The sequence below is a fragment of the Sorex fumeus genome, unplaced genomic scaffold (genome assembly GCF_029834395.1).
Source record: "Sorex fumeus unplaced genomic scaffold, SorFum_2.1 ptg000157l, whole genome shotgun sequence".
Classification (NCBI taxonomy): Eukaryota; Metazoa; Chordata; class Mammalia; order Eulipotyphla; family Soricidae; genus Sorex; species Sorex fumeus.
This window is the reverse complement of record NW_026606214.1, coordinates 816,282-832,888: the sequence shown is the minus strand read 5'-3', so window position 1 is coordinate 832,888 and position 16,607 is coordinate 816,282. Positions and strand designations below refer to the sequence as shown.

At 42.7% G+C, this 16,607-nt stretch overlaps 1 pseudogene; it reads right to left on the bottom strand.

Annotated features, from left to right (window-relative positions):
• Positions 1 to 561: 561 nt before the first annotated feature.
• Positions 562 to 812, bottom strand: LOC130016592 (small integral membrane protein 27-like; annotated as a pseudogene).
• Between the last annotated feature and the right edge of the window lie 15,795 nt (positions 813 to 16,607).

Genomic DNA, 16,607 nt, shown 5'->3' with positions numbered 1-16,607 from the left:
ACATGGTGTTAGGCAGAGATCTGAGCCCATTTCTTTGCATGTAGCCATCCAGTTTTGCCAGCACAATTTGTTAAAGAGGCTTTCCTTGCTCCGCTTCATATTTCTTGCTCTGTTATCAAAGATTAAATGATCATCTGTTTGGGGGGAAATGTCAGCATATTCAACCCTGTCCCATTGATCTGCAGCTCTGCCTTTTTTTTTTTTTGAAGATAAGCAACAGAATGTATTTTATAATAAACAGAACCGAATTCCACCTGTTCTTGAGTTTTTCTGTGGCATTTCAGGAAGAACCCTAGGTTGAAAACCCTGTCACCCCATCTAAACTCTCCAAAACTGGAGAGCTGTCAAATCGACGTTGTTTTGAGAGAATACGAATGAGAAGTCTGTACATATTGGGGACAGAAAATTTAGTCATTTCCAAGGATTACATACAAAACTTCAGAAATTGATATTTTTCAGATTTTAACTTTTACATCGTAGTAGATGATCGGTTTGAAGTAAAATAATAATAATAATAATAATAATAATAATAATAATAATATACGGTAAAATGCAGAGTAATCACAAATCTTTACTCATGCCAAAGCTTCTGTCCGGGTAATCCTCCCGTTGCTGCCTAGGGAGCGGCTACCGTTGATGCGTAGATGTCACATGCCCAGGAGAGTAGCACAACCGCGAGGAGCAACACGGAATAAATCCAGTCGAGAGTGCGGCAGTTTACGGGCCTCATGGTAAGGCAGCGGCTGCGGAGCACGGGACCGGGCACAAGCGTCAGGGCCTAAGATAACCTCCCAGGCGGTGGCTGCGGAATGGTAGCGGCCATCTTTTGGTCAGGCTCTGCCTTTGTTTTAATGGACCTTTTTAGTCTAAAAACAGTATGTTCAATATGCGCAGCACATATCAAAGTAGTGCAATACAAATAAAATCCTTCATTGACACAGGCAAATCCCTTCAGCAATATTAGGGAATAATGATGATAATACTGAATAGTAAGCTAGACTTTGACTGCATACTGGACCAAGGAGTCCCCAGGCTTTTTATCCTGAGCTTAGAGTTCTTGAGCAAAGTTTTCAACCCAGGCTTCTTCAATTCTGCAGTCCATACCCCGTCCATTACTAGGTCAATCCTTCCTTCATGCTCCAGAGTTGATACATACATTATGATGGAAATTAACACTTAAACAATTACTAGGCCCAATTACTTATATCTAACACTCAAATACATGTAACAGGTATTAATACATTAAAATGCTTAAGCAACAACACATACTTATTTCAAAACACTGTATCTTCATACATATCTGTACTATCCATTCATAGATATATATTATAGCTTCATTTATTAGTGTGTATACAAAGCCCCACTTACCTATTATGAACATAGGCTATATAAGCAGGTCATCACGTATACATTCTCAAGAGACACAATTGTGCTTATTTGCCTATGGACTCATGCATACCCAGTGTGATACTGTCATCATGCTTTTTGTACAGGTGAGGGGACTGAAGCACAAAGTGTCTCAATGACTTATTGATCTCACGGTAATAAACAGCTGGTGCAGATGTGAACCAAGGCAGCTGAACACTGCTGCAGCCAGACTTCTCAATACAAATACAGACTTCTTTTGCCACCTGTGCTAATTCTCTTGGTTCTCAGGCATGTTTGTTCTTTGAGGACACCAGACTGTGGGGCCATTTAAGACAGGAACTGGCTCTTTTATCTTTCTATTCCCAGTACCCAGAGTGGCCAAGCACCCTTCAGTAAATGTTAATTGAATGCAACTGATGGAATTCAGCAAAATCTACTACCAAACAAAAAACCAGAGTTTAAAATCTATGAGGTCACAAGAAAAACAATAATTTCTGACAGATGAGAGAGAGAGAGAGAGAGAGAGAGAGAGAGAGAGAGAGAAGCCTGGCACTTCAAGAAGCATATTGGAACCCCCAGTGTTTAGTGAATATCTCAGCATCAGCATTTGCCTCTCTGGGGAGCTTATACATTGCTGACTGGGAGCCAGGGCTATATATCCATGCAGTGAGACCACTATAACTTCCCCTGTCTGTCAAAACAACACTCTAGCATCCTTCTCAGGTTCTTTTGGCCAACCATGAATCAAGAACTCAAAAGCCAAGAAAATACTTTTCTTTCTACCTGTGTTGAAAGTTTGGGGACTACCTCTGAGACAGAAACTCCAAGTCCGGAGAATTTATTTCCTATGCTGGATCATAAGTAAAAATAATTCTGTATGAGAGAACTCTTAGGATTTTCTAAGAAGGTGAAACAAACACAAAAACATAAAATAACAGTAGATTTGGGGTCTTTAGTAATCACAAGGCACAATCTCGTACAATAACCTGATTTGTGGAACTAACTCAGAACCCAAATAAAGTTCTATTATTCTTTTTTTACCAAGTGAGAGGGTATGAGTTGTCATCCCATTGTAGGTTTATGTTGTGGTTGTTAGTGTAACATTAATTTTTTTCTTTTTTTATTGAATCACTACGAGACACAGTTACAAAGTCCTCATGTTTGAGTTTCAGTCGTACAATGATCAAACACCATCCCTCAAGCAGTGTACATTTTACACCAATGTCCCGACATCCCTCCCCTCCCCTTGCCTCTGTGGCAGACAATTTCCCTGATACTCTCTCTCAACTTTGGGGGATTATGGTTTGCAATACAGATACTGAGAGGCCCTCACGTTAGATTAATTTTTAGTGAATTAATATTTGATTTTATGTATCAATGGCATATTTAGTTCAAACTCACTCCTCTGTTTCAATCAAATAGAAATTAAGACAGCATCACTAGATACAGGGGTGTGTAATATATGGAAAAAGATATGGCTATAAATAAAGCCGGGGGCGAAGGTGGATATTACCTCTCTTACATAAATAATGGAGCAAAATCACAAATGAGTGAGAGGAGCAGCAGCCAAGGACCTGTGGGCGCTGAGCCCGCAGAGCAACTGAGGGTTTGATGTGTACAGGGAGACTAGAATCACACTGAAGCCAGATCCTGAAGAGCAACATTTGCCAGAGGGAGAAAGTTGAGCACCAGCTGATCTCACTCATCTGTGGCCTATAGGGAAAGAAAACAATGGAATAGATACTACCAATAGATAAAAGCATAACTCTGGGTACTGGAGTACAAACCTGAACACATGAGGTTAGAGGTTAGAGGGAAAGTTGGTGGATGAAATGCGACATGGGGGCATTGGTAGGGGACTTGGGTGCTTTGGGGATGAGAAAGGTAACTGTATACCAAGACCATAATGTCAACACCTTTGTCAACTCATTACTGTAGTTACAATAAAATTTCTTAAAATTAAAGAAAATAAAGGATGTTAAAAAAAGCCATAGCAATAACAAACATTCCTTGTACTATAACCATGCTAAAGAAACAGGAAATATACCAAATCCTATGGAGTTTATCAGGGGCTAAAAACACGAAGTAACCAAGTAAACCAGATGCCTGAAAGGAAACGTCCCCTCCAGGGGAAGGAGGTCTACATGAGTTGCTTCTCCCATGGAAAGCAGAGGTGCAAGAGTCCAGCTTGCAGGAGAGAAGAATATTAGCTAAATTTTTTTAGTGAATTCTTCAAGGTCCAATGCAGACTAATGTTTTAAATAGCTGGGGAGCAATACATAAAGGGAGTTTGCAACCACTCTCAAGCTCATTTTGGTGAGCTTCTTCCAAGGACTCAAACATGCTTAATCACTAACACATTGATTATATATACATATATAATATATTCACATATATACACATACATATGTATATGAATTATTTTTTAGGGCTGGAGGGATAGCACAGTGGGTAGGGCATTTGCCTTGCACACAGTCAACATAGCAGACCCAAGTTCTATTCCTCCACCCCTTTCAGCCCAGCAAGATACCAAGAGTATCTAGGCCTCACAGCAGAGCCTGGCAAGCTACCTGTGACGTATTCAATATGCCAAACACAGTAACAAGTCTCACAATGTTACTGGGCCCACTCAAGCAAATCAATGAACAACGGGAGGACAGTGACAGTGATTATTTTTTAATGCTACTAGTGCCCCCTTCAACTTTCAAAACAAATTCTGATTTACAGTCAGTGATTTCTTTTTCACTTTCAAAATGACTTCTTGTTTTAAGCATCAATAGTTGATCCAATACTTTCAGAGAGAATATAAAAGTTCGGACAACCTAAGTTGGGATAAGAGTTCTTGCATTTTAGAACCATACAGTTTCCTAGAGCCTAGCTTTCCACTGCCCCCCATCTCCAGCTTGTAACGCTTATTTTTTTTACTTATTTAATAGATTTTTTTTATTGAATCACCATGAGAACAGTTACAAAGCTTTTAGGTTTAAGTCTTGGTCATACAATGATCAAACACCCATCCCTTCACCAGTGCACATTTTCCATCATCAAGAACCCCAGTATACCCCCATCCCACCCTTCCCCCTGCCTATGTGGCAGATTATTTCCACTTTATTCTCTTTACTTTTGATTACATTCAATTTTTCGACAGAAGACCCACTATTATTATTTGGAATTTCCCCCCAACAAATAGACCTGCCAAAAAGGCATCATTAGATAATTTTTTTTCTATTGCTAATAATGGAGAGCATATGATGGATTTTGGATTTCTGGTATTTCAGTAATTATGTCCAGAGGGATTTCTGCCAAAAGCCACTGGGTTCTGAGATTGGTTTGTGTGCCTGTGGGATCATGGCCATTCAGGAATGGAGGAGCCATTTGTGGATGGCAACTTGGGGTCCCGTCCAGGTGGGGAGAAGGGCCGGTTCTGCCCCCCATCTCAAGAGGCCTTGCGCACCCCGTCACTGTAAGCTCGTAAATCTTTGTCCAACAGGCTCTGAAAGATGGTGGTCAATGTGCTGCCGCCGAGGGGGAAAAGGCAGAGGGACATACACCCTTCCCCTCCTGGGGTGGCACGGGGCCGTAGCTTAGTTCACAGAAGCATTTCTGCCAGAAGCCTCTGCATTCCTAGATTGGTTTGTGTGCCTCTGGGATCATGGCCATTCAGGAGCGGAGGAGCTATTTGTGGGTAGCCTATTTAATGTATTTTAAATGTAACGTTATGGTTTAGTAAACGGTTTACAATGATGCTGATGTTTCAGATTTGGATATTCATAGCTGTCCTGCCTCACCCCCACCAAGGTGTCCAGAACTCTCCACATTGTCATTTAGCCACGCCCACTGCTGACATGCTATTCTCATTTCTGTAAACGACAAGCCCTTGGCCATGGATTCTAGACACCAAGGGTCACAAGCATTATCTCTCAACTAGGAATAGAGCCAAACAACATGCAGACTAGTGATCTGGTCTCCAGTACACACTATTGGGTGTGAAAAGGGATTCCCAAAATGCTATGATGAGATCTGGGAGTCAAAACTGGGAGCGAGGAGAGAAAGCAATTGTCAAGTCACAGGTTTAAGATATGGTTAATAAGGAGAAGACAGACACACAGACAGACTCACAGACAAAGAGAGACCAAGAGGGAAGAGAGAAAGACAGAGAATCAAGTTGTTCACTTAGAGTTTAAAGCTAGCTCTGTTTTCAACGGTAGCAGAATGGAACAGGAACCAGGAATTAGAAACACTAGGCAGTTCTGCAGCTAGATATTGTGGAATATAAATAGGAAAGATTGAATCAGTTTGTATACAAAGCAGCTAGGGGCCAGGAGAAATCTGAAAAGGGTTAGAATGAATGGCTTGAAAGTATTTTTTATATTTCTATGTCTGGTCCATAGACTCTCTATGGCCTCTATTTCTATATCTGGCCCATAGAGTCTCCCTAGCACTACCAGGTGTACAGCCAGCCTGAGAACTACCACCAAGACCATGAGAGCACAGCTTAGGAACCCAGTCCCCTTGCCCACTGGCCAAATTCTTTTCTAAAAACAATGTCAACATGTCTCAATAAAAAAAAAAAAAAGAAAAACCTTAAGAATTGAACTTCCAGATGGCCTAGCAATTCCACTTCTTGTCATCTACCTCAAGAGCCCCCAAGATCTATTCAGACAGGACTTTTGCACTCCTGTGTTAATCACAGCACCATTCACAATAGCCAAAATCTATAAACAGCTCTAGTGTTTAAGAACCAATGAATGGATAAAACAAACAAACAAACATAAAAACTATGGTACATATACAAAATGAAATACTACTCGACTAGAAGAAAAGATGGACCCACACAATCTGCTGTTATGTAGATAGGTCAGTAGAGTAACCTGGTGAGTGAAGTCACAAGAAGGGGACAGACAGAGAAGAGTCTCATGTGTGGGATATAAATATTGGGCTGGAGCGATAGCACAGCGGTAGGGCATTTGCCTTGCACGCAGCCAACATGGCCGACCCGAGTTCGATTCCTCCGCCCCTCTCGGAGAGCCCGGCAAGCTACCGAGAGTATCGCACCCACACGGCAGAGCCTGGCAAGCTCCCCTAGACGTATTTGATATGCCAAACACAGTAACAACAAAGTCTCCAATGGAGACGTTACTGGGCCCGCTCGAGCAAATTGATGATCAACAGGAGGGCCTTACTTACTTGCTAATTGCTAGGAAATAGCAAATGCCCACAGGCAATAGAGAGTGATAACCATCATCCAGTAGGAAGCTTACCTAGTTGGGAGGATTGAGGGCAAATATAGGTTGCAGGCAGCACTGAGACATGGTGGGGTGAAGGAAAAACTCTGGTGGAGAGTATGATTTTGTAATGTTTCATGCATGAAACCCTGTCATTGATGGTGTTGAAAATCATAGTGCTTAGAATATTTTTAAATACGTTGTTAGTGGGGGACAAAGCAATAGTACCACAGGTAGGGCACTTGCCTTGCACTCAGCCTACCCAGGGTTCAATCCATGGCACCCCCATATGGTCCTCTGAGCCCCATCTGGAGTGATTCCTGAGTGAAGAACACTGAACATTGCCAGTTATCTCCCCCACCCAAAAAAAGAAGTAGTTAGGGTCCTAAGAAACTTCCTACAACTTAGAGACTTGCCATTCCATTGTTTTTTTTTTTTCATTCTATTCCCCCACATAAAACACTGGACATTTCTCAGTGGGGCCATTGAATGAGAAGAATCTAGACTTGGGCATGACATGGGAGGCAGAGCTTGGGAAGATACAGAGATAAAATTGCTGAAAATTAGAGTCCAGAACTTCCCTTCTATTTAATTCCCAACAGGTTGCCAATCGAATATGTAACCAAGAGAGAGAAACTCACTAAAACTCCTTAGGAGACCATAAGAGGAAGTAGAAAGACCTACAGTTACTGGACAATTAAGTAGTTTCTGCAGGGAAACGGCTTATCATTCACCCAATGGGGTGGAAGAGAAAACCCACCACTCAAATCCTACATCCTTATGCTGGGTTTTCCAGAACTTTTAAGTGCTTTACTTTTCACTATAAGTGAATAGCAAAGAATTGCCAATTTTAATTAAGTGGAACTGAGACTTGCCCAGGGTAACACAGCTCTAAACAAGGATTCAAGACTATAGGATTTGAATCCAGGTGATTTTATTTTGAGCAGCAGTCCCACATCTCATCTTGTAACTAGCAATGCAAGTGTGTGTGTGGGGGGAGGGGTTGTTCTATTTGTGAAATATTTTAGTGAAACAAGACTAGCCATTTCAGAAAATTCACTAAATAGAGAGCAGAAAGTTCCACAGTAATCTACCACTTTGTTGGTCTGCATTAACTTTTTATTGCTATATTCTCCTGGAGTGTTTTTCTTTTAGTATTATTTTCCCCCCAAACTATGTCCAAACTCTAAGTTCATGCTCTGCCTTTTAAATTTAGCATTCTGGAGCAAATTTTATTTCTATAAATTCTTCTTAGACAAATGTCACCTATTTCATTGAGGGTTTGTCACATAATTGAACTTATTTAGTCCCTACTGTTTGACATAAGCCATTTCCACCTTTTTTTCTACTACAAATAGTTCTCTAGTAAAAATATTGGTTCATAAACTTTTAACAATATTCATGATATTCTCTCCTTAGGAGAGTTTCCAAAACTGAAAAATAAAAGGGAATTCTTGGGTCAAGTGGTATAAAATTTTTAAAGACTATTATTACTATATAATGACAAATGCTGTCCAAAAGGACATACCATTTTATACTCCCCATGGCAACAAGTAAAAGTTAGAACAAAATGTGGTGGATTGTCTACATACGAAAAAATTTACTAACTGCATCAGTAATAAATGATACCTCACTATTTTAATTTGCATTTGCTAGAGATGCATGCTGGAGTGATAGCACAGCAGACAAGGCATTTGCCTTGCATGCAACTGACCCAGGTTTGATTCCTCCATCCCTCTCAGAGAGCCAGGCAAGCTACTGAGAGTATCCCGCCCACACGGCAGAGCCTGGCAAGCTCCCCTTGGAGTATTCGATATGCCAAAAACAGAAACAACAAGACTCACAATGGCGACATTAATGGTACCCCCTCAAGCAAATCGATGAACAATGGGAGACAGTGCTACAGTAGGACAGAGATGCACACACACACACACACACACACACACACACACACACACACACACACCTGCTTATGCTAACCCAATAATTCCAGCCCTAAAATCACATCCAACAATTTATACCTAGAAAAATACTCGAGAAACAATTGTGTATCCATGAAAATTGTTTTGTTTATAATATTCAAACAATATAAATAACTCAAAAGTTTTTGTAAAATTATTTTTAGGGCGGTGCATATCCAGCAATGCTGAAGTGAGGGCAGCGGTGCAGTCCTTTGCTCACAGTCTAAAGACTCAGGACTCAGGTCCAGGTAAGCTCAAAGGTCACCAGGATTGAGAGTAGAGACATCCAGGGACTGGATCAACCACAGGGCCTGACACATGTTATCTTAGCTCTCTTACAGAGCTGAAATATCTCATTTTCCCAACTTGAGCTATCTCGCCCAGCCTCAAATCTTTTAAAGACTGAACTAATATTACACACCACTAAGATACCTTTTATACATGCACTGTTACACAAAAGAAGTTGGGCACCAAGGAAAAATTCCTGTATAATGAAATTCATATTGCATTCAAGGTCAAGCCAAACTATAGAGTGATAAGATAACAGATATCAGAATAATGAGGGAGAAAGAGAAGAGGGAGGGTACTCACTGAGAACGGGCGGAAAGGTTTTTGCTGAAAAGTTTCTAAATCTTGATACATGGCGTGCAGATGAGTATACAGGTGTAGAAATTTATTGAGCTTAAAATTAGTTCAATTCATTATACAGAGGTTCTACTTCTGTGGAACGGTTAAACTTGTAAAAAATAAAAATAAAGAACAAAGCATGAAGGACCACCAGAGTATGCCTGCCCTCTCATGAAGGTCCTTTAAGGTAAATGGTTCATTGGTCCATTTTATAGAGGCAGGAATTGACTTTGGAAGCCATCATGCTTTGCTGTTCAGGGAGTTAGATAATGAACTCACTGAACTATTTACACATATGTTTGAAGGTTATAGAAAACTGGAATGGTGCCCAAAAGACTTAAAGAGTAAGGAAGTCGTTTTAGCAATTACCATCTGGCAAATCTACCACTTCAATTATTAGTTAAATAACTCTTTTAGGAACAAAAAAATGATAAGCATAAAAGTTTTTTAAAAGCACTATAAAAAATCTCCTACAACAGAGAAAGGCAATGGCCAGGAATCAGAAGTGCATTCTAATCCACATTCTTTCATCAGTGGTTTTAGTAACACTGTTGAGTCTCCAATTTTCTTCTACCTTTTTCATCCCTTTTGGTACCTCCTATCTTCCCCTGTTCCTTTAATTGGCGTGAGCTCTAGGGCACCATAGCCCTAGATAATTGTGTATAATGCCACAACTTTTAAATGCCACATCGCCTTAACTTTACACCTCCACACCTGACCTCTCGACTCAACTTCAGATCCGTGTAGCAGCTGGCTTGGCCTCTCCCTCGGCTGTCTGATGGGTATCTCCGATCAAAGATCTTGACTTTCCATTTTGCCAGTTGCTCTCGAAGTTTCTCCACCTTGCACACGGCTCAACTCCCAATCTCCCGACACAGAGAACACGTTCAAAAGTGCCCTTCTCTCCTCTTGGATTTGTCCACAACTCTATGGCCATCAGTGCCATGCATGAGTATTTTTCGTAGGCGTTTCTCCCAGCAAGAACGGAACTCTGTGAGCACTGGGAATCGGGCTTATTTGTTGTTGTGCCACTAGATTTTCCAACCTGATGAGTTCTGGACCCCTGGAATATGTTGCTTCAATGAATAAAGATAGAGTGAGCATCACATATTCCTGACTGAAATGATTTATAATAGAACTAATATGAAGATCCAGCAAGGGCAGGGAGAGGATCTTGCAAATGGTGCTCAAGAGGCCCATGTCAGGGCTGGAGCAACAGCATAGCGAGTAGGGCATTTGCCTTGCACACAGCTGACCCAGGTTCGATTCCCAGCATCCCATATGGTCCCCCGAGCACCGCCAGGAGTAATTCCTGAGTGCAGAGCCAGGAGTAATCCCTGTGCATTGCCAGGTGTGACCCAACAAGCAAAAAAAAAAGAGAGGCCCAGGTTGATGCCATGTGGTGCCTGCACGGCACAGGCTTTAACCCTGTATTAGGTCTTTTCTTTTATTTATTTATTTATTTATTTATTTAAATCACTGTGAGTTACAGCAGTTACGAAGCTTTCATAGTTGGGTTTCAGTTACACAATGTTCCAGCACCCTTTCCTCCACCAGTATCCCATCACCAATGTCCCCTTATGTCTCTTGCTGCTGACCCCCAAGCCTGCCTCTATTTCCTCTCGCTCTCTCTCTCTCTGTCTCTCTCTCCCCCTTCCCCCTTTTGGGCATTATGGCCTGCAATATGTATACTGAGAGGACATCATATTTGGTCCTTTACGCACTTTCAGCACACATCTCCCATCCTGAGCGATCCCTCCAACTTTCCTTTTCACAATGGCCCCTTCTCTATCCTGACTGCTCTTTCCCCTATACCTTGAGGCAGGTTTCCAAACATGGGCCATTTGTCCAAGCCCTGTATTATTTCTACACTCCTCACACAGACATCTTTTTAATACTTTAATTGTGGTGAATTTAACTAAGATACATTGTATCTGGTATCAGAGAGATAGTGGGACTGGAGAGATAGTACAGTGGGTAGGGAATTTGCCTTGTATGGGACCAACCCAGTTTTGATGTCCAACATCCCATATGGTCCATATGAGCATCACCAAGAGTAATTCCTGAGCACAGAGCGAGGAGTAACCCTTGAGCATTGCCAGATATGACCCAAAAACAAAAGGAAAAGGAATATCATTTTCTTTTTCTCAGGAAAATGGCAAATTACTTCCACTGATCTCAGAAGTTTATGCTGACATTGAACTTTATAAGGGAAACTAGAAAGTTTGTGTTTAAGTCCTGACTGTCCCCAGGATATTCACTGGGGGACTTTAGAAGACTAATCTCTCTCATCCATAAATTGAAGGTAATTAAACCTGCTGCGCAAAATTATAATGCAAATTACATTAAATGATACAATGTTTGTGCATGTGCCAAGCAAGTACAAGGTCCTCAAAAAGAAAGGATTAGAAAAGCAGTCATCTGCATTTATGGAAAGGATGCCATTGATCAATGTTCTCAAACACTCAATGGGCACTCATTTTCAGATACAGGAGGGTCAAGCATTTGATCTGTAGGGTACTGGCTGAGATCTATCAAAGAACTATTTACTTCCCTGTTTCACATGAACAATTGTCCTGCCGAAGTCTAGGTGATGCCGCTATTTTTGGTACTGTTTCATATTTTGCTTTTTGTCACCAAGTTCATGATTTTCCTTAATGATGTAATGGAAGTCACATTGCATTCTAACATTAGTTAATTTTTAGGGCTGCAGCACTGTGAGACAGTCTATGCACAAATTCACCACTAAACATGCAGGTCCATCCTTCACCATAGAACTGACACTGGGACCCAACACAGAGTTGGTGTGTTGTCCACAATTCTTAAGTGTAAAGAGCTGTAACGTGCCTTCAGGAGACTGAGTTTGTGTGTGTGTGTGTGTGTGTGTGTGTGTGTGTGTTAGATATGTCTGTTCAGGCATGAGTTCCTGTGCTCTGAACTAAGAGCTCACTGCTAATGAATAAATGGTATGTATTAATAAGGTGTCTTTAAACAGAAACACAGAAAAATAGGATGATGTATTGACTGGTCAATGACATCACTTAGAAATAGCTCAAAGGAACCCAATCTGACATTTCTCCTAGAAACAATGGCCCAGCATTTGCTAATTCAATAGCACAGCGGGTAGGGCGTTCGCCTTACAAGCGGCCAACATGGCCGACCCGAGTTCGATTCCTCCGCCCCTCTCGGAGAGCCCGGCAAGCTACCGAGAGTATTTGATATGCCAGACACAGTAACAACAAAGTCTCCAATGGAGACGTTACTGGGCCCGCTCGAGCAAATCGACGATCAACGGGAGGGCCTTTACCTTACCTTTACCTAAATGTCTTTTTAAGAACATAACAATCACAAATAACCAAAATCTACTGTATTTTAGAAAACTTCAAAATATGTTAATGGTTAGTACTATGTATGCAGCTACTATTCATAGAAGTATAACTTTTATTTGAATTAGCAGTAGAAGATCATGAAGAATTAAGGATTTGCTGAAAATTATTCATTTCTCTCCCCAAAAGGAAATAAAAATTCCTGACTGATTCCTATAAATTAAAAGGGACGAAAGTGGTTCTGAACTTCATTGTCTAACATGAGGGCATCAGTGGTCAAAGTGATAGCACACGAGGGAAGTTGCTTGTCCTTTGCAAGGCAGACTCAGGTTCCATCCCCTGCACCACATACAATCCCCCAGGCCCCGTGGTCCCTAAGTAGAGCCAGGAATAAGTCCTGAGCATAGATGAGTTTGCCCAAAAATAAAACACCAAAGTGTTTTATTTTATAAGTGAATATATCGAAATGCTTATACTTCTGACCCAATATTTTCTTTCCTCTTTGTCCCAAATGTGACAACTTATTACAGTGACACTGTCAATGGATGTCATTAGCATTTTGACACCCTGACTATAAATTCAATGGCTTTTCATAAGTGATCTGTTTTGAATTTGATTCAATATCTGCTAGCATTAGTTGGAAGTTTTTGTATTTCTGAGTCCTGGCTTTGCAGTGATATGATTTGATATCATTTTTCCTATTATTCTCATTCGCTGTGAAAATTAGAATAGAACTACATTGCTACTATCCTTAAGGTGAAGGGATATGCCTTTGTAATGTATGCACAACACACACACACACAGAATACCAAAGAACATATGTGTGACTAGATAACAATAGACATAGGTCTACTGACAGGAATCCAGCTGGGTCAGGCCTAGGAAACAACAGCGGTCACAGCCAAGGAAGCTAACCAGGCTAGGAACACCATTTTAGACACAAGGCCCACACTGCATGATGCAAACTGACAGTCTAAGGTTGACGTAGAAAAATAAAGCTGGATTTCCTAATTCTAAGGCACATCTTCCCACCCACCTCCTTTTTAACATCTCTGAAAATAAAGCATGCCTTATAATTGATGTCATGTCAGAGTTTAACTGGCAGTGGCCTATGTTTGCCTGTTAGTGATGCCAAAAATAAATAATAATAGTGATTCATTTTACAACTGATGGCAGCTTTGATTTAACATAGTATCTAGACGTGGAAAGGCAACCAGGAAGGAGGTGGGAGGGACTGATTGGCAGAAGCAAAGGAGGTTTGAGTAATTGGGGCAGAAAATGGCAAAGGTGAGTGAGGGGCAGGATTCATAGTCACGGACCAGGAATATTTTAGTTGAAGGATGCGCAAAGGTCACTTGTCCATGATCATCATCCTCAAATGTTTGAAAGGCTACCATGTGGAAGAAAATAACCGATTGGAGGCAGAACTGGAGGTCAGAATGAAGACCAGCAAGTGAAGCAAATAGGAACATTTTGGATTCAAAAAAACGCCAAGAGTAATAATTATAACGCCTTGAACTAGCTAGCATTTAGATGAACATCAGTTTTGAGAAGTGGGGTTAATTGGAAAGCTGTCATGTGAAGTGGCATCTGAAGACGTTCCTACCTTCAATTTGAGATTTGGTTGTGGGACTTTTCCCTCCAGTTTTAAATTTCTCAAAATCTCAAAAGTTCATGTCCATTTAATCTCTACTGGGAAATTCTTTGGCAGAAACAATAGAAAAGGACCGCCTAGAACTGTGTTGGAAGGAGGGAATTATAGAGGAAGAAAGATTCTGCCATGGTACCAAATCACAAGGGTAGCACTGTAGCAATGTCCTCCTGTTGTTCATCGATTTGTTCATCGGGCCCAGTAATGTCTCCATGTAAATACCAATGATGAACTATACAGCCATTGAAAACAACCTCTCAGAAAACCAGGAACCAGCCACGAAAATTGTCAACCAATAAAAGAACATAAGTGGTCAATTCTTAACTATTTGTATGTACAAATACCACATCTGCATATGATCAAGGGTCCAAGGGTGACAAGGAAAGGGGAAAGGGTAATTTCTGTGAGTGTTGAAAATCCAACTCTCTGTCTCTTATCACTTTATTTTGGAGGGGGGGGAACTTGGCTTCTTTTCAGTGATTACTTCAGACTCTGTGCTCAGGGACCACTCCTAAAGGCTCTGAAGAGGCTCTTGAGACCTTATGGGGTGCTAGGGATTGAAACCAGGTTGGCTGCATACAAAAACAAATATTCCTGACCTGTTGTACTATCTCTCCAGCCCAGTCTTCTTTTTCTTTGTTAATCTTTAATTACAGTTATCATTCTAGTTAGCTGCTTAAGCAGTCCCTAGTTGGGAAATTTAGCTGTCGCTCCTAAAAGGTTTCTCTCCAATATGAAAAATGTGGATTGTGGAAGCGTTCAGCATAAGAGAAGGAACACATGGAGGGTGCGGGATCCCGGAGGAAAAAAAAAAGAAAAAGCAGGTTCCAAAAAGAGCCGAGATCACCCGCGAGTTCCAGATGGAGTAGGCGCCGCATCCCGCCTCCCCCAGATGGAACCCCGGTGACCAGAAGCCTCTACAAACACAGCTCGAGTATGCGGGAACGAGGACTTTTTGTCAAAACCGCGTAAGCGGCCGCGTGACATCTCTCTATATACAAAATGATCAATGAGAAGTAAACCACCCAATCTTTCTCCCTGAAAGTCAGAGTTAAGTTTGGAGCACGACCACAGCCCCAGAAACACAAGGACTTAATGCAGAACCCAGCAGCTTAGAGCAGAAAAGCGAACGGACGATGAGTTAACCCAGGCCATCATTTCTGCCCAGAGGGGAAAGGGTGTTGCCCCATTCGCCCTCTCTTCTCTGGAAAGAAGGATGGCGGCCGCATGGGAGCCTTGTGGACAGCAGGTATGAGCCGGGGGTGTGGGGGGCGACTAAAACCTCACGAGAAGGGGGGCGTTCCAGTCCGTCCTTCACGCCCTACCGAGGTCAACAGTTGCCCCCCACGAGCGGCTCCCCAGCACGGCCACAGTCCCAGAAGCACAAGGACTTAATGCAGAACCCGGCAGCTTGGAGCAGAAAAGTGAAAGGACTATGCGTTAACCCAGGCCATCAAGTCTGCCGGAGGGGAAAGGGTGTTGCCCCATTCGCCCTCTCTTCTCTGGAAAGAAGGATGGCGGCCGCATGGGAGCCTTGTGGACAGCAGGTATGATCCGGGGGTGTGGGGGCGACTAAAACCTCATGGGAATGGGGGGCGTTCCGGTCCGTCCTTCACGCCCTACCGAGGTCACCAGTTGCCCCCCACGAGCGACTCTCCAGCACGGCCACAGCCCCAGAAGCACAAGGGCTTAATGTAGAACCCAGCAGCTTGGAGCAGAAAAGTGAAAGGACTATGCGTTAATCCAGGCAATCATTTCTGCCCAGAGGGGAAAGGGTGTTGCTCCCTTCCGCCCTCCTCCCTCTGGAAAGAAAGATGGCGGCCACATGGGAGCCTTGTGGACAGCAGGTATGAGCCGGGGGTGTGGGGGCGACTAAAACCTCATGGGAAGGGGGGCGTTCTGGTCCGTCCTTCACGCCCTACCGAGGTCACCAGTCACCCCCCACGAGCGGCTCTCCAGCACAGCCACGGCCCCAGAAGCACAAGGACTTAATGCAGAACCCAGCAGCTTGGAGCAGAAAAGTGAATGGACTATGCGTTGATCCAGGCCATCAAGTCTGCCGGAGGGGAAAGAGTGTTGCCCCATTCGCCCTCTCCTCTCTGGAAAGAAAGATGGCGGCCACATGGGAGCCTTGTGGACAGCAGGTATGAGCCGGGGGTGTGGGGGCAACTAAAACCTCATGGGAAGGGGGGAGTTCCGGTCCGTCCTTCACGCCCTACCGAGGTCACCAGTTGCCCCCCACGAGCGGCTCTCCAGCACGGCCACAGCCCCAGAAGCACAAGGGCTTAATGCAGAACCCAGCAGCTTGGAGCAGAAAAGTGAAAGGACTATGCGTTAATCCAGGCAATCATTTCTGCCCAGAGGGGAAAGGGTGTTGCTCCCTTCCGCCCTCCTCCCTCTGGAAAGAAAGATGGCAGCCACATGGGAGCCTTGTGGACAGCAGGTATGA